The sequence below is a fragment of the Suricata suricatta genome, chromosome 2, assembly GCF_006229205.1.
Source record: "Suricata suricatta isolate VVHF042 chromosome 2, meerkat_22Aug2017_6uvM2_HiC, whole genome shotgun sequence".
NCBI lineage: Eukaryota > Metazoa > Chordata > Mammalia > Carnivora > Herpestidae > Suricata > Suricata suricatta.
In genome coordinates, this window is record NC_043701.1 from 112,202,988 (window position 1) to 112,221,957 (window position 18,970).

The 18,970-nt window shown below is 37.4% G+C and overlaps 1 protein-coding gene across 1 annotated transcript in view; it reads left to right on the plus strand.

Moving 5' to 3' along the window:
- Positions 1-18,970, plus strand: part of CHRM3 (cholinergic receptor muscarinic 3) — a 486,812-nt gene that overhangs the window by 253,085 nt on the left and 214,757 nt on the right. The window contains exon 4 of the mRNA XM_029931658.1: positions 259-361. The gene's annotated coding sequence lies outside the window, so the exon portion shown is untranslated. The remainder of the gene's footprint in view (positions 1-258; positions 362-18,970) is intronic.

Below are 18,970 nucleotides of genomic sequence, written 5' to 3' on the forward strand. Positions count from 1 at the left end.
TGCTTTGTTTTTATTGTGTCTGTATGAGATGATGGATGATAACCACACTTTAATAGCAATAATGATTTCACCATATATGCAAATTAAATTTGCTATGCTCTACACCTGAAACATATACAGTGTTACATGTCAATTATATCTCAATAGAACTGGAAAAAATAAAATGCTGTCTCATAATTTAGCTTTCCGGGTATTGCACTTTATCTTTTATTTTGGTTTAGATTAATTTTCCCTTCCTTTATTTTGTTCAATCTTCAGCTTTCGTGGTAACATGGCACCTGTTTTCCTTCTACAAGAGAAACTCCGCACACAGCAGCGACCTTCATAAATTGGATTTGTTTGATGACCCTACTTGGAATAGGTATGTAAAACCTCAATATTTTCTTACCCATTGTTTTGAATTCTTTTTAGGATTCAACAGGAATCATTCCTGTTGTTCTTGTTGCTCACTGAGAATGGAATTTGTTCTGAGGAGTAAAAGTTATGGGTCAGAAATGACCTTTGTCTTTTCTGCTTAGAAGGATGTGTTTATAGTATGACTTACAAGACTCCGGAAGATGCCCTTCTTTGCTTTCTCATGTGATAAATACACATTAAGAATACAGTCATTCCAGGAGATGGGAAATCCTATGCTTGTATGATTCTCAAAATAATATTTATCTGCAACTCTTTGAACATCAAGTATATGAAATATAATTGATCCTCTGATATGTTTATGAGCATAATATCTGTAGTTTAATATTCTAATGGAAAGACACAAACTTCTTCTTTCCTAAAATTAGGCCAAACTTAGACAAAGCTGAATGCTAAATTATGAACTGAGTAATTACACATGTGAATTAGTTAATCATTCCTTGATCCTGAGGCTTCATGATAATTACTCCCTTGGTGTATCATGATATAAATATGATATAAAAACCACAAAATACAGTACCTGGTAGTTTTTCTATATGAAGAATTCTTTTGAAGGAAGTGTTCTAAAATTAGTTTCCTACAAGGTATAAGCCTTGTAACTCTTGATTTGATCCAGTGCAGACTATTTGGATAACTACTCTGTGTGTATGTGTGTGTGTAGTATGGTATCACTAAGGGATATTTTTTACAAGATTCATTGGTTTCTTATATTCAAGTTTTAAAATATCAGGAATATGGAAGGCTTGTTGAGATGCTGGTAAAAATTTAGAAAGGTGTCCCATCCATATAAATTGTATTTTCCAAAGTAAAACTCAGTAACAACTCTACTGTGCCCCCACCCCTCAAAAAAAGTGTTGAAAACCACATTTGGGAAGCAGCACAGACTTGAGAGTTAATCAGACATGAGGACCTAGCTTTGCTACTTAACCCATTACCTTGGGAGAATCTTTTACGTTTCCTTAGGAAGAGTATTATTACTTAATTTGGATGAGAGGAAGAAAATAATTAGTTCACAGTTACAATGTATGAAGTCCACAGGGTCACCTTTCTTCTTAATGAAGTATCAGGTAATTAATTATTGTGTTTCCAAGAGTCTCCAAAGAATTTCACTCCTACATTCTGTGAGAGTCTGAAATCCATAATTAGAGTTTAACTCCCTGATTTAAACAGAATTTGCAACTGGTCACCTACATGTTAGATCTGTCTTTGTTTATTTTTACAGGATTTTGTTTTGGTTTTTGACCCACACAAAATTGATACGTATATGTTTTAAACCATTACCAAATCAAAAATCTCGAGAGAGTTCACAAACAAATCTGGTTTCCCACTCTTCTCTTTCTTGGTCAGTGACACGATTAAACCAGTTACCTATTTAAGAAATCTAGTTGCCATAAAGAGACTTCCATCTTCTTAACCTCTTCACATCTACCCTATCAAGTTCTCCAAGTTCAGCCCTGACTCGGTGGTTCTCATCCCTCTTGGTGAAAAGATGCTTGTTCCTGGGTTGCACCCAGAAGAGGAAGTCAGAATTTTTAAAAAGTTCCTCAAAAGATTCATATGTGTAGTTGGGGTTTAGAACCACTGCTCCAAAGTCTTCATTTGTGTCTGTGTCAAATGCCACCCACCCACACCCATGCAAGAGACTTTGCCGTCTCCCCAGTGGCCTGCAGTGATCCTGAAATTACCTTCTTGCTTCTATTCTGGTCCTCATTCAACCCATCCCCTGCCCAACGGCCAGAATGATTGTTTATAAATAGAAAAATATCTGGTCAATGCCTGCTTACGCCTCTTCAGTAAAAACACCATAATGAAGATCACTGATAATGGTCACTTATGCTTTTGTGGGATGAAATTTAGGTTTGTTGAAAGACCAAGTCACTGAGCCATGAATTTCAGGAGCAAATGGGGGAAAGGGCATAAAAGGTAGAACTGAAAATACCAAGGCAGTTTTATTCCATCCTCATATCGGGCCTCTGGCCTAATTTTCTGCTAGCCTGCTTGTCCAGTCAGTGACCCAGAAGCCAAGAGCATTGCTGACCTTTCCCACACATTGCCACCCAATCCATGTCCTTGTCTCCTGTGACCATCAGGAGGAGCAAAAGGGTTTCATAATTTGTCAGTGATGCTATTATAAGATTAATTTCATGGCAGCTACCAAAGTTTATTAAATGCCATTCCTTCAGAGTTGCATGATTCACCCAACAAAATACAATGATATTGGTAAAGAATTAGGTGCGTGTGTTTGTTGTGGGAGGGGGTGATGGTTACAGCTAGCATCTTTTCTCCTATAGCTTAGAGATGTTGGTCTTTCTTTTTGCCAATAAATAATGTAAGTCCAATTATGTATTTGAGCTGCAGTGAATACATTTTTTTCTCCTGTGACTGTATCATGATTTCATAGACCACTGTTTCAACCACTGAAATAGTCCCTTTGATTCTAAGCACCAACATCACTGTAGATGTTGTGCATCCCACTGGGAGGGCGGAAGATAAGGTTTTCATCAAAAAAGACACCCTTTGAGGTATAGTGATGTCGTCTTCATCAGAGTTTTAAAAGATATCAGTAAATACAAACAGCTTTGGTGCTAAGTGGAAACTTGGATCCGTATCTGCACCCTGTGCACGCGACATAATCAGCTTTTATTTCATGCTTTTATATCATGCTGTCTTACATACAGAACCTTCTGCAGTTCACCATTTCCATTATTAAAAAGTTCAAGGAGATGCTTTAAGAACCTGACAAAAATACGCATTTGACATTCAGGTAATGGAGACCAGTAAAGAGCTGATAAGTACAGTTATTTAAGTGTTGAATTAATACCTGGGGCATGGCTACCTTCTTTATCCTAAATTATTTTCATGAGTGAAGCTAAAGTGTGTTTGGGGACATAATTTACCCAAATAATAGGTCTGTGCAGAGTTGTCCTTCATTTAAGAAAACAGTTGATATTTTAAGCTGTCTCCTAAAGCTTTAATTTGGGGAAAAATGGAAAACAAAATATACAGAAAGAAGCACACATACGCACACACACTAACACACACACACTTACACACATACACGGAGTATCCCAAGAAATGCAGACAGGACCTTACTTACTAATGAGATGTCCGTGCATTTCTTTTTGGGATCAAGGTGGATCGGTCTTATATGGAATTCTCTGTGATGAGTAGAGCTTTAATAAGGCCACGGATTCTTTTCATGCCGTTTTAGGAATTTCTTTGAAAGGATTCAGGCAGTGACATCCCTTGTGTTTTAGAGTTTTAAATTAGTACAGGCAAAGCTTTTCAAATAATATAAAGCCGTTTTTCTAAATTCCTTATATTCCCGAGTCTCTGGGTTCTGGACAGAGGACGATTAAAATCTCTGCAAAATCTACCATATTGCAACCACATGAACCAGCTATTGAGAGAGAAATTAATAGTCTTTGAAATGAACCTTGGATTAAGCTTTCTTCACTTTGCATTTTCTATTACTTTGTTCATGTGCTATTAAGTCTCTTTAATCAGAGAGCTCCCTAAAACTGACATACAGTTGATTCAGATTAATTTTAAAAACCTAATATAAAAGATAAATATATACTATGTTTGTTCAAGGGCATACACACTACGGATGCTTGTAAATACTGAATTCATTCTGAATATTCATATTGCCTTATATTAACGCATCAAATGACTCCAAAAATATACATGTTTGTCACAGATATTTACCACCACATCAGACTTTTTCGTATTACTGTCATTCCTCTTGCATCCTATGTTTACTCTTTTGGGGGAGGGTTTCCCTTTTTTTAAACTTCAATTCTAGTTAGTAAGCATACAGTGCAATATTGGTTTCAGGAGTAGAATTCAGTGATTCATCACTTACATACACAACACCCAGTACTCATCCCAACAAGTGCCCTCCTTAGTACCCATCACCCCTCTAGCCCATCCCCCACCTCCCTCCCTCCATCAACCTATAGTTTGTTCTTTATCATTAAGGGTCTCTTGTGGCTTGTTTCCCTCTCTTCTCTTTTCCACCCCCTTTCCATATGTTCATCTGTTTTGTTTTTTAAATACCACATATGAATGAAATCATATGGTATCAAATGGTATTTGTCTTTCTCTGATTGACTTACTTAGCTTAACATAATATATTCCAGTTCCACTCGTCTTTGCAAATGGCAAGATTTCGTTCTTTTTTATGGCTGAATAATATTCCATTGTGTAAATAAACGGCATCTTCTTTATCTATTTATCAGTCGATGGAACTTTGGGCTCTTTCCATAGTTCGGTATTGTTGATAATGCTGCAATAAGCATTGGGGTGCATCTACCCTTTTGAATCTTTATTCCTGTGTATTTGGGTAAACACCTAATATATCAATTCCTATATCATAGGATAGTTCTGTTTTTAGTTTCTTGAGGAACCTCCATTTCGTTCTTCATAGTGGCTGCTCCAGTTTATATTCCCATCAACAGTGCAAGAGGGTTCCCCTTTCTCCACATCCTCGACAATGCCTGTTGTTTCTTGTGTTGCTAATTTTACCCATTCTGACAGGTGTAAAGTGGTATCTCATCATGGTTTTGATTTGTATTTCCCTGATGATGGGTGATATTGAGTAACTTTTCAGGTGTCTGTTAGCATCTTGATGTCTTCTTTGGAAAAGTGTCTATTTGTGTCTTCTGCTCATTTCTTAACTAGGTTATTTGTTTTTTGGGTATTGAGTTTGGTAAGTAGATTTTGGATATAAACCTTTTATCAGATATGTCATTTGCAATTATCTTCTTCTATTCTGTTGGTTGCCTTTTAGTTTTGTTGATTGTTTCCTTCTCTGTGCAGAATTTGTTTATCTTGATGAAGTCCCAATAGTTCACTTTTGTTTTTGTTTCCCTTGTCTTTGGTGACATGTCTAGTAAGAAGTTGCTGTGTCAGAGGTCAAAAAGCTTGTTGCCTATGTTCTCCTCTATGGTTTTTATGGTTTCCTGTCTCGCATTCATGCCTTTCATCCATATTGAACTTATTTTTGTGTATGGAGTAAGAAAGTGATCCAGGTTCATTTTTCTGCATCTAGCCATCCTGTTTTCTCAGCACCATTTGTTGAAGAGACTGTCTTTTTTTCCCAGAAGATATTCTTTCCTGCTTTACTGAAGATGACTTGACCATTTAGTTGTGGGTCCCTTTCTGGGTTTTCTATTCTATTCCATTGATCTATGTGTCAGTTTTTGTGCAAGTACCATACTGTCTTGATGATTACAGCTTTGTAATATAGATTCAAATCCAGAATTGTGATACTTGCGGTTTTGTTTTTCTTTTTCAGGATTGCTTTGGCTATTTGGGGTCTTTTGTGGTTCCATACAAACTTGAGGATTGCTTGTTCCAGCTCTGTGGAAAATGCTGGTGGTATTTTGATAAGGATTGCAGTAAATGTATAGATTGCTTTGGGTAGTACAGACATTTTAACAATATTGTTCTTCCAATCCATGAGCATGGGATGCTGTTCCATTTCTTTGTTCCTCTTCAATTTCTTTCATAAGAGTTCTATAGTTTTCAGAGTATATATCTTTTAACCTCTTTAGTTAGGCTTATTCCTAGATACCTTCTTGTTTTTGGGTGCAAGTGAGACTGATTTCTTGACTCCTTTTTCTGCTCCATTATTAGTATATAAAAATGCAACAGATTTCTGCATCTTGATTTTATATTCTGCAGTTTTCAGAATTCATGTGCCAGTTCTAGCAATTTTTTGGTGGAGTCTTTTGGGTTTTCTACCTAGAATATAATGTCATCTGCAAGTAGTGAGAGTCTGACTTCTTCCTTGCCTATTTGGATGCTTTTTATTTGTTTTTGTTGTGTGTTTGTTGAGGCTAAGACTTCCAGGACTATGTTAAATAGCAGTAGAGAGAGTGGACACACTTGTTTTTTTCCTCATGGAAGATGTGGGTGTTTTGTATATGTCCTTTATGATGTTGAGGTATGTTCCATCTATCCCTACTTTGTCGAGGGTTTTTATCAAGAATAAATTCTGTATTTTGTCAGATGTTTTTTCTACATCTACTGAGAGGATTATATTATTCTTATCCTTTCTTTTATTAATATGGTATGTCATGCTGATTGATTTGTGAACATTGAACCAGCCCCAAAGCCCAGGTATAAATCCCACATGGTCATAGTGAATAATAATGTTGACTCTTGAGAGTGAATATTTTGGAACAAAACATGTAGTCTTCTAGTATCCTCCATGCTTGGACTCCACATTAGATTTTAGTGAATATTTGTGTACTTTGTGCAATAAATAATTCAAATGAATTTTAATTTTAGACACAAGCAGATGAAATACCAAAGCTGGGAACAGACTTGGCCGGTGAACCTCATAAAATAATGAGCAATGAAAATGGTAATTCATCAGATAAGAGACTATATCTGATATGTTCTGCTGAAGCAGAGAGATGGACATTATTTTTAAAGAATTTGGAAAGCTAATATTTTGGTTAAGAACTCATCCTGATTTTTTTAAGGCCGTGGGCATTTACTTCCTTCTTCACTAATATTTTCATCTTTAATTGTTTTCTGCCATGTTGAAGAGATGTTCTAGTCTAAAGATTCCTAACTGAGGTGCCTTATCTTTTGAAACTTTTCTAGAGTCATGTGGACAAACCTTACAACATACTACAGAGTGGCTATAAACACTAGTCTGGTATAGCGATAGGTGTACTAGGGAATAGTTTGGTGCCTTCCTCCCCTATCTCCATCTATCTGTTGGTCAGATCTCTGACTTTTCTTGGCAAAGTTCAAACCCAATTAAAGTTGATAGGCTTTATATTACTTCTCTTTTGCATTTTCAAAAAAGAGTAGATGGATATATGGTCTTCACAATACTGTAAGGCCTTCCTATGTAGTTATGTTTCTCAATAGTAGTGAAATTTCACTTCAAAATTAGATTGCATTCATAGTGTAACAACACACAGTGCCTTGGGAAAGAAGCAATTTCATATATTTAGGTTCCCAAGCCATATCCTCATATTTGGGAGAATTTAAAAACAAACTGTTTTTCTTTATCAGAATAGTAATAATATGATCAATGATAACTTTGTTTTTAAGTATTTTGAAATCCAACTTCCATATTTAACTTGCCCTTGTCAATGTTCAAACATATTTTTCTTTACATTATTAATATACTAAAACATTTTCATCTACTCTTGACCTTTTTTTTACTTGTGTCTCTCTACTATGCTTTTTTAACCAAAAAATAAAAAAGATTTTAGATGGGTTAGCATAGGAATAAAATAGAATAATTATAAATGAAACAGAAAATTAGGAGAGGGGTACCTGGGTGCCTCAGTCAGTTAAGCATCAGACTCTTGACTTGGCTCAGGTCATGATCTCATGATCGGGCTCTGTGCTGACAGCTTGCAATTCTCTATCTCTGCCCCTACTCTGCCCCACTCACATTGAATTCCCTCTCTCTCTCTCTCTCTCTCTTTCTCTCTCTCTCTGTCTTTCTTTCAAAAATAAGTAAATAATCATTTTAAGAAAGAAAATTAGGGGAGGAAAAAAGTAATTAAAACCAGAGAACCAAGAAAGAAAGAAATATCAGTCACAATTAGGCAGACTCTAAGGACAAGAAGTTACTACAGTTAGTCTTTAAGCTTGACTCTGAGTTTCCTGGCAGCAAAATGCAGTCAAGCAATTTTGTTATTTGAAAGAAAAAAGTATCACAAAAAGCAAGTACTGTACTGCCTAACATTATCATATTCATTCTGTAAAAAAAAGAAATTGCACACCTGGTGAGAATGGAAGTGTTTATGATGCTGTGGGACCATTGAACTCCTATTAAAGCATCACCGTAACAGGAATGAGATGCAACCATCCTGAACCAGATGTATCTGTCATCAGCGTCTGTTTGTTTATATTTGTAGTCGTTTCAGCTAATGGTTGAACGAAATCCATTGAAGTCAGAAATTTGCATATTGAAATCCATTGGCCTGTTAACCTCAACGAACACAGAGGTCTTGATCATATCTTCCATTCTCTACCACTGTCAGCATTAAGATTTTTGAAAAGATTTTATTTTTAAGTAACCCCTACACTCAATTTGAGGCTCAGACTACAACCCAGAGATCAAGAGTCACATGCTCCACTGACTGGGCCACCAGGCGCCCCTGTCGGCATTAAATTTTGAATGATGGTTGATGGAATCAGGTTGAAGCTATAGTTTCAAAACTGCTGTCTAGATTCCCACAAAAGTGGATGTAGTTTTATTGTTTAAAATTCTTCAGTTTATTTCTCTTGGCATAAAATTAGGTGGCTGCCTAACACTGTATTAGGTTGGCTAATACCGGACATACATATTTTTAATTTTGTTACTCTGTAAGCTTTTGGAGGAAAAAAATGAATGAGTCTTTAATTTTTTTGATTGGGATCATTGAACAAAGAGTACCAAACTGTCACACATTTTCCTGAACAACAGCTTATTGTATTAATGGGACAAACTTTTACATCCTTGTCCTGCTCTTAGAATCCACCCCATGAAATCTGTCAGATCCACTGGGATTAATTCTCATAAAAGCATGGCACACAACTGGATCATTTTAAAAAGAAAAAAAGGGAATCACATATTATGTAAGCAACACGGTATAAAATAGAGCTGGGAATCCCTACGCATGAATTCTGGCCTTAAAAGTTTGAAAGGGCTCATTTCAATGGGGAAAAACGATGGAAATGAAAATGAATCATCAGTAAGACACACATCTTCTGTATTAACATACAGCTTATTTCCAAATACTGCATTATAACCTACACAGAGTAGAATTAAGTACTGAGTGGCCAAAATTTCAAATTTATATTCTTCCACTAGTTACCTATGACTTTGAGCGTATTCTTTTTTTCCCTAACAGTCTTTTTTTCTTTTTCTTTTTTTCTTTTTTTTTCTTTTACTTTGAGCCTATTTTTAACTTGTGGCTGCAATATATGTTCTTCCTATTTAGAATAAAAGATAAATTTGAGGGGCGTCTGGGTGGCTCAGTCAGCTGAGCCTTTGGCTTCGTCTCAGGTCATGATCTCATGGTTCATGGGTTCAAGCCCCACATCAGGCTTTGTGCTGACAACTAGCTCAGAGTCTGGAGCCTGTCTTCAGATTCTGTGTCTTCCTCTCTCTCTGACTCTCCCCTGCTCATGCTGTCTCTCTCTCTTTCTCTCTCTCTCTCTCTCTCCCTCCCTCCCTCTCAAAATTAAACAGAACATTAAAAATAAAAGATAAATATGAGAGCCTGTCTTCAAGTATTAAAACAAAATGTCAATATGGTAGTACTGAAAGCTGTTTTTCTGGGACATTTTTTCAACTTACAAAGATTATTTTAAGTTAAATGGATTATTTTGAGGTTGCCTGGGTGGCTCAGTCAGTTGGACGTCTGACTTCAACTGGGGTCAGGATCTCGAGGTTCATGAGTTCAAGCCCTGCGTCGGGCTCTGTGCTGACAGCTCAGAGCCTGGAGCCTGCTTCAGATTCTGTGTCTCCCTCTCTCTCTGCCGCTCCCCTGCTCATGCTCCATCTCTGTCTCTCAAAAATGTATAAACATTAAAAAAAACTAAATAAATAAATATTGAAAAGTGCCTTGTGGAGAATACTGAGTAGTTAGTGAAAGGCTATCGAAGTACAAAAGAAAGGAAAGTGAGTATCTGACAGGGACACTGGGGACAGTGAGTCTGGAGGCTGAGGGGGAGCATCAAGGAGGGGAAGGCTTTCCAGATGGAGCCCAGAGACACATGTGGAAAAGTGTGAAAGGGAGTTTTTCTTCTTCTTTTCATTTTTTATTATTTTTTAAAGTTTATCTATTTTGAGAGAGCACAAGCAGGGGAGGGACAGAGAGAGAGGAAAAGAGAGAATCCCAAGCAGGCTCCGTGCTGAAAGCCCAACGTGGGGCTCAAACTCACAAAACTGAGAGACCATGACCTGAGCTGAAACCAAGAGTAGGAGGCTTAACGGACTGAACCACGCACGCGCTTCCTCTCTTTCCTTTCAAATACAGGGCATGCTGTCTCTGCCCTGTTCACGCTCCAGGCTCGCTCAGCACTTTGCTGACTTTCCTATCCTTTTCTCTCTGCCTCCCCATTCTGATTCCACGGGGCATGTAAGCTCTAAGAGGGGTCATGACCCACTGCCTCTTGGTGGACCCTTCAGTTGTACCTTGCACACAACCTCACTGGGGAACTGGAAGGCTCTATATCATTTGAGGGAAGATATTTAACTTCCCTGAGCTTCGATCTCTTTATCCGTAAAAATGAAAATAGAAGTATTTTCTTCCTGGGATTGTTGTAAGGAAGAAAAGAGCATCTTCTTTATTATATTTATTAAGCAAACTCTTCCTAAATAGCCTTTTAGCTGCTCAGTTAAGTGGCATGTCATTGGCTTTCTCAAAGAAACATTTTTTTAAACAGAGTTGTAACCACTGGTGCTCCGTAGTCTGCCATTCTCATGCCCAAACAGTACAAACAGAAGCAGTAATAAAAAGCTGCTGCTCTGCTTCCTCCATAGTCTGGGTCCCGCCAGCTCTCAGACCTGGTTCCCCTTTGACTCACCCTTCCCCGTTGTCCTGCATGTCCTCACCATTGCAACTGAATGACTCTCAAGTCCTCTTTAATAATTTCCGCAGTTATCTCTCTGCCACCAGTTTTACCTCACTCCAGTCCTTCCTCAGTACTGATTCCAGAATAATCCATCTGTTTCCAAATGGGCCACATAAGGTTACTCTCCTACCTGGAAACCTGCTGGCTCCGTGGCTCCTGCATGTGCCTAGCCCACAAACAGCCGAAATGGCAGAGTTTTATGCAAGCTCCTAAGAGTCACTCCCTTCCATCGATCTTACGTAAGTTCCACCACTCCGGTGTCTTACTGTTCTCTGGGAATTATCCAAACACTGTGTTTGTACACATGCCCATTCTGCCTGCGGTGCACTGAGCCCCCTTTCCTGCCACATGTGTGTTCATCTCAAGACCCTGATTAAATTTCACTTGTTCATTGATGCCTCTGCACATGCCCGGCTCATCTTCCCCAGGAAAAGTTAAGTTTACCATGCTGTGTCCCCAGAACTCTTCCTTCCTAGTCACCCAGAACTTGGCACCTTGTATTGTAACTTATTGATTTCCTCAATCATTTCCCTGGGACCGCCTTCATATTCATCATAGTATTCCTACTGGCAGTACCTAACGGCCACTAAATACATGCTTTATCGTTGAATAAATGCTAAGCGATCCATGAATCCCTGTTGATTTATCATTCCCTTGCAGCCAGGGAAATGGTGCAATAAATTAATTTGCCCAACGTTATGGAGCATCCAAAAAGATTAACAGTGAGTTTCATTAACTTCTGCTTTTACCATTTTTCAGTTGGGAAGAAGTTCAGATAAAGAAAAATGTAATGTACCTACCTCCTAAGACTCTGACACCCTTTGCAAGATGTACTGTCATTCAGTTTCTTTAAAAACTATTAACATAAGTACTTAGGAAATGTTTAAGATATTAAAATGGTCTCTCAGGAAGAAAACCTGTCACTTAAGGTCAGATGTCATCCATTCATGCAACAGATTTGTGTTGATTATTGAATATGTGTCAGATTGAACATTATTATTCTATTAATACTATATTTTAATAATAAGAGTACTATTTTTTGAAAGTTAATGAGATGTGGGCACCTGGGTGGTTAGTCGATTAAGCACTGATTTCAGCTCAGGTCATGATCTCGCGGCTTGTGAGTTTATTAAATCCCACATCGGGCTCCCTGCTGTCAGCTCAGCGCCTGGAGCCTGCTTTGGATTCTGTGTCTCCCTTTCTCTCTGCCTCTCCCCTGCCCATGCTCTGTCTCTCTCTATCTCTCAAAAATAAATAAATGTCTTTATAAAAGAGAAAATTAATGAAATGTAAAATGTGTGCTCTAATGCCCAAGAATAATTAATTGACTCAATTGTGCTAAGAAGATATCTACAAGTTTTATATTTAATCTAGGACTTTAAAATTATATTTAATAAACTCCTTCTAATGGAAGTTGATGTTACCTGTATATCTTGGTGCTGGGTTCAGAGATTATTCATCACTCTACTTTATGAGCAGGAATGTTCCAGAACATTATGTGGTATTCTTACAAAATGTCTTTCTGAATTAGGTCGTATTGATACTTAGATATACTTTTTAAAAATTAGTTCACTGCAGGGGTGCCTGGGTGGCCTGGTTGAGTGTCCAACTACGGTTCAGGTCATGATACCATGGTCCCACATTGGTCTCTGTGCCAACAGCTTGGAACCTCGAACCTGCTTCGGATTCTGTGTCTCTCTCTCTGTCCCTCCCCTGTTGATGCTCCACCTCTCTCTGCCTCTCAAAAATAAATAAACATTAAAAAAAATTTTTAATTAGTTCATTGCATAGTTGAAGCCATTCCTTTTACATTCCATTGAACAAATTTAACAAGTTTGTGGTCTTCATATCACAGAATCATAAAATCCTGCCATTACTAGTATAAATGTGACATATTTATATACTCAGAAGTACATGCATTTGAGTATGTAACTATATTCTGATCACTATCAAATATCACTGTTGTTAATGCATCATGCCATATGGGATGCTTACACTGACATACAAAACTCTCTGCTGTTGGGGCGCCTGGTGGTGTCATCAGTTAAGCATCTGACTCTTGATTTCGGCTCAGGATGTGATCTCACAGTTGTGAGACTGAGCCCCGCGTGGGGCTCCACACTCAGTGCAGGGCCTACTTGGGATTCTCTCTCTCCTTTTCTCTCTGCCCTTCCCCCTCTTGTGCATGTCTGCTCTCTCTCTCAAATAAATAAACTTAAAAAAATTATCTGCTCTTAAGGTAGCTGTGAGTCTGAAAAAAATTGGGGGGTTTTGGTGCCTTCTTTTACATTTTCTTATAATACATCACAGTGTTTTTTATTGATAGTGCAGAAAGCACTAATATAAATATGTTGATGTATAACGGATAACGAATATAATTATGTTATTATTATATAGTATATTGTATATTTTTATATATATGCCTTTCTCATTAACTTGGAAGCATTGTCCTGGTTTTTTCCCAAAGAAGTATTTTAACAATACTGGTGTTCAACACTGATTTAATGACTATTTATTAACTTTATTCAAACTGCATTATACAAACAAAATTTAATGTTTTATATGCTCTGCATTTTGTTAAGATTATTCAAGTTCACTAAGTGCATATTGTGCATATTTATTTGTACACATGCCCATTTAAGACTAACAATATTGTATGTTGATGTATCAGCGATTTACAGAGTACTTGATGTAAGTCGTAAGTAGCAGAGTGTGGCAGTTACAGGCATAAACTTTGCACCCAGCATCTCTGGGTTCAAGTTCTGCATCAAAACCTGTCAATGGAGTTTCCTTGTTTCCTGACTTACCTTAGCCTCCACTTTGCCATCAGGCCCATTTTACAGACAGACCATGGAAGGGATTCCATGAGATGAGGTGTATGAAGATAAACAGCTTTCTCTGTGCCTGTGCGGGTTAGAGCACAGAGAATAGTGATTTTAATTTGGACCTCACACAGGCCTTTAATAGTTCAATTTTGTGTCAAAGGGAGGGACAGAGGGAAAAAGCGATGTCCACAGCGATGGGAAGTAGCTGACTCTAGGTCACGTGGCCTTGGAGTGCCGAATGGTGGGCTTGCCTGGTGCCCTCCCGGCCCGCAGCCCTGAGCTCCCGGTGGGCCGGATGGGTCTTCGCGTCTTCAACGTCCTGAAACCCAGTAAGCACTCCAGAAACGCTGGGTAATAATGCATTTCAAGAAAATTTGGACAATTTAGAGATTGTTAAGTATGCCTATGGGAAATTAAGGTTAAGGATGAATGCACTGAGAGGCTTCAAGCCATGCTACTATAGCAGAAGCTGGTCTTTTTGCTAAGGTTCTCTTCCATCACATCCCAAGAGCAGGAAACCTATCTTAACTAATATAAGAGAGTGCCGGGTGTAGACAGCTCAATATCTATTTGTTTCACAACTGGGTGAGCAAATGGATGAACTTGAATAACTAGAAGTAAGTGTTAATAAGAACATTTTTAAGTTTTGGAAAAAAATTTTATTATCCTTACTATTGTTTTGCCACTAACATTTTGGAAAGAAAATATACCTTTGGGTGGCCTTTTATCCTTAGGTCTTCTTGTAGTCCTCTTTTCTGTGTGCAATCTAAAATTCTTCCCTTGCTTTTTCCCTCTATTTGTTTTGCTTATAAACAACTGAACTTTGTTTTCTCAATATTTTAAAAATATTTCTCTTTTTCTTAAGATTTTTATTGAAATAATATGAAATTTTGTTGATGTGTACTAAATGAATAAAAATCGGGACATAGTCGTTTGTTTTGCTTTGTTTATGTCTTAGTTTGTTTTGAGAGGAGGCAGAGTGAGAGTGGGAAGAGGGGCAGAGAGAAAGGAAGAAACAGAATTGGAAGCCGGCTTCAGGCTCTGAGCTGTCAACACAGGGCTCGAACACATGAACCATGAGACCATGACCTGCGCTGAAGTCAGAGGCTTAACCCACTGAGCCACTCAGGTGCCCCCGTTTGTTTTGTTTTATATAGAAAATGTAATTCAAATTCAGGAACCATTGGTAGTGCTGTTTTTGAGGTATCCATGTTAGGAGATGAAAGAAGTATGATTCTTAAGGAACACCATGACTTTCAGTAACACAGATACGTTGAATTATTGTGTATCCTTAGGAGAGTTAATCTGGAACTTCAGTCTTACTTATTCTCTTGTTTTTGATATTAAAATGAGAAAATATATCACTTTGACCCAAGTACTGTGATAAATTCACTATTGAGCATCACAATTGAAGCTTTAACTCAAAAACTATAGGGCTCTCACTGGCTCAGCCAGTGGAGCATGTGGCTCTTGATGTTGGGATTGTGAATTCAAGCCCCACGTGGGGTGTAAAGATTACTTAAAAAATAAAATCTTTTAAAAAAAAGATTTAACTCAAAAACCAAAGTTTGAAGATAATAATTAAAAGATACTCTGTAAGATAATCTATAAGATATATACATGTATATATATAATATTATTATATGCTGATTTGTTTAAAAACCTCTTCAATTCTCTCCACTGGAGTTTTTAATAACAATGATAGTGAAAATGTGATCTGTTTGAATGTTACTAATTGGTCTTGTTGGAAAATACAGAATTAGGTTTTTCTCAGTTTTTTTTTCCCCAAGGAGGATTATAATCAAAGTATCACAAATTAAAGATGCAGAAGGAATGACAAGTAATAAAATATTAATGGGATCGATTGTTGCCTTAACTTGAAGTACATTCTTTGTGCACAGACAGGTGTACATTCACGCATAGGCCAAGGAAATGCATGCATAAAAAGGTGATAAGAATATGAATAAAATGTAATTTTCTCTAATTAGAACTTTTTAAAATATGAGTGAAAGGATTATAAGATAGCAGAGATCATGAATTAGATTTTTTGATAATGCTGTGTGTTAAAAACATAAAATTGTTCCTCAAATGTAAAATTATTTATTTTGTATTTGGAATTTCCTGTACTTCATCAGCCTTGCTCCGTGTCTTCAGAGTGCCGGTTTCCTCTTTCTGATAGATCCTAAAACTGGGATTTTTCCTGACTGCATGTTTTGTGTCAGACATCCTTAGGCATTGAGGCTGTGACAGCAAATAAAACAAAACACCGTTGTGCCTTTATGGCGCTCATGTTATAGTAGAGGCAGATAGAAAGTACAGAGATACACACACAAATGTGGAGTGTCCAGGGAGACCAATCGTAATAAGCGTACTAGGGCAGTAGAGAACCTTGGCACTAAGGGAGTGTGGTGCAGTGTTCTTTAAAGAGCATTCAGATTCCATTTCATTAAGGTCACATGGAAGAGAGACCCCAGAAGAAGCCAAGACAGGGGACCAGCGTCAGCAAAGCCCCTGAGGTAGAAGCATGCTTGAGGCGTTGAAGAGAGGCAGGGAGGAGCCGCAAGCCCAGGATAGAGAGGAAGAAAACGCTGAGAGAATGGAATCAAGTCAGAAATTGGTGGACAAGGAGCAGGTCATGCAAGGCCAAGTAGACCATCATAAAACTTTGAATTTTAGACGAAGTGACCTGGGAAGGCTTTAGAAGGTTTTGAGCAAAGGAGCGACATAATCTAAGGATTTTATGGAAGGATCATTCTGGCTTTTCTGTGAAGAAGACGAGGTGGCGAAAGGGTTGCAGTTCATCAGTAACATATGGGAGGGTGAGGAGTGGATGTGAACATTTATCCTTGAGCAGCCACACCCAGCTGTAAGGAAGGTCACCATGTGACCAGCTGAGAGTCAGGGGCTTATTATTACAAGAACAGAGAGAACAGATGGAAGTGTGCAAAGAGCAATCTCAGCGTCGCTCACAGAAGTAGCACAGGGGGTAGAAGGACCAAGTTTGTGGAGGGGACGTCATGAGTTAGGGTTTGCGCCTGGAAGACATGAGGTGCTCAGGTGAGGTCCAGTGGAATATTTGGGAGGGGCACAAAAGAGTTGTTTGGTTGGAGAAGATTCTTTCGTGTTGTTATACATCTGTTGGAAGCCTGGAAACGACCATGTAAAGCGAGACAAGAACCCTAGAGATGTCCCTGCTTCTACGTAGTGTTTGAAACATATTCAAAGAGTCATATCACCCTCAAGGGGAGAGAAGGTGCTGGAGGGTGGACTTCTCTTTTTCCTCAGAGTCTGCATATTTTCTTTTGCTCTAACACCCGGAATGCCATGGATTTCCATTCCAATTTCTCTCTCTAACTCAATGTGAGCACAAGCTTTTGGATACATAATACTTGAAACTCCTAAGATGATCCCAGCAAGGCAAAATAATCACCAAAAGAAGGGGCTGTATTAACATAAATTGAACATATTTCATGCAGAAGTACTTTCTCATCTTAAAGGGGGGGGGTGATCACTTAAATATAGGATTGTTTTTCACAAAAATTACCCCTTATGTGGAAATTCACAGTAAATTATTTTCTGTCTGCTTTGGGGAAAGATCATCATTTTAAAAAGTTGCATATGGTTGTTTTTGGTAGTATTCCTAAAAATTCATAATGTTTATGTGATATGTAGTAGCTGGTAACTTTTAAGTATATATATATAGGTATTTTGTTATAAGCAGATGAAGAAAATGTATATTTAGATATTATATATATCTCTTGGATTACTATTATAAATATATAGTTATATAAATATATATACTTAAGTATTTTATAGGTATTTTGTTATAAGCAAATGAAATATGCACATATATACTTATATAATTACTGAGGTATTTATAAGATAAGTATGTATAAGATATATATATGTATGTATATATCTTGGGTTACTATATAAATATATGTCCTTAAGTATTTTATAGGTATTTTATTATAAGCAGATAAAAAATATATATATATATATTTGCATAGATATATACTTAGGTGTTTATATATATACTTAGGTATACTTATATATAACTATAAATGAAAAATATATGTATGTATCTTGGATTATGATATATATAGTTATGTAACTATATATATGCATACTTAAGTATTTTATATCTAAGTGTATATGTTATATAGCTATATAGAGAGGGAATCTAAGAGAAAGGAATCCAGCTAATTGAAGCTGTAAAGTATCCAAAGTTGAAGTAATTATGACATTTGCATACCAGCTAAGAGCAGCATAAAGCAGAAACCTGGCCAGTGAGGGGCTTTAAGGGATGTCTCAAGATCTTCAGGAAGAGTCAGATTTCATTTTAATATATGTTTTGTTTTGTTTTTAATTTTTTTTTTACTGTCTTTATTTATTTTAGAGAGAGACAGACTGCATGAGCAGGGGAGGGTCAGAGAGAGAGGGAGACACAGAATCTGAAACAGGCTCCAGGCTCTGAGCTAGCCGTCAGCACAGAGCCCGACGTGGGGCTCAAACCCACGAACCGTGAGATCATGACCTGAGCCAAAGTCGGATGCTCAACCGACTGAGCCACCCAGGCACCCCTCAGATTTCATTTTAAACCTGTAAGAAGAGCTCATTAGTCTTTTAAAGAGAGGCATGGGTAAATGCGATTAAGAACTTTCTTAGAAGGCTTGTCAAGAATAACTTTTTTAAATGTTTTGGATATGCCTTGTGTTTGCTCAAAGAATTTTACCATACTCAACATGTTAGAAAATTTTCCTGACTCTTACAAAAAAAAAAAAAAAAAAAGAAGAGAAGAAAAAGAATATATTTTAAAGGTCAGAGGCTACAAGCTTTTCATCATTTAGCCAAGATACATAGATAATATAGTCCATGTATTCGGTTTAATTGAAATAAAATGTCAACTTGAGGGAGTTGCAATTATCTGAAGATAGATTAGAGTGACATTAAGCTGTGTCCCTCACGTCCACCTGGGGATCTCATCATATAGTAATTCATCCATTTTATGTTTTAAATATTGTTCCTAGGGAGAAAATGGTCAATCATAATTTAAAATGAACTCTAAACGTTTTACGTTATATTCGCCTTTTCTGCTCAGGCATGCTGATGTCTCCCAATTTGGATGC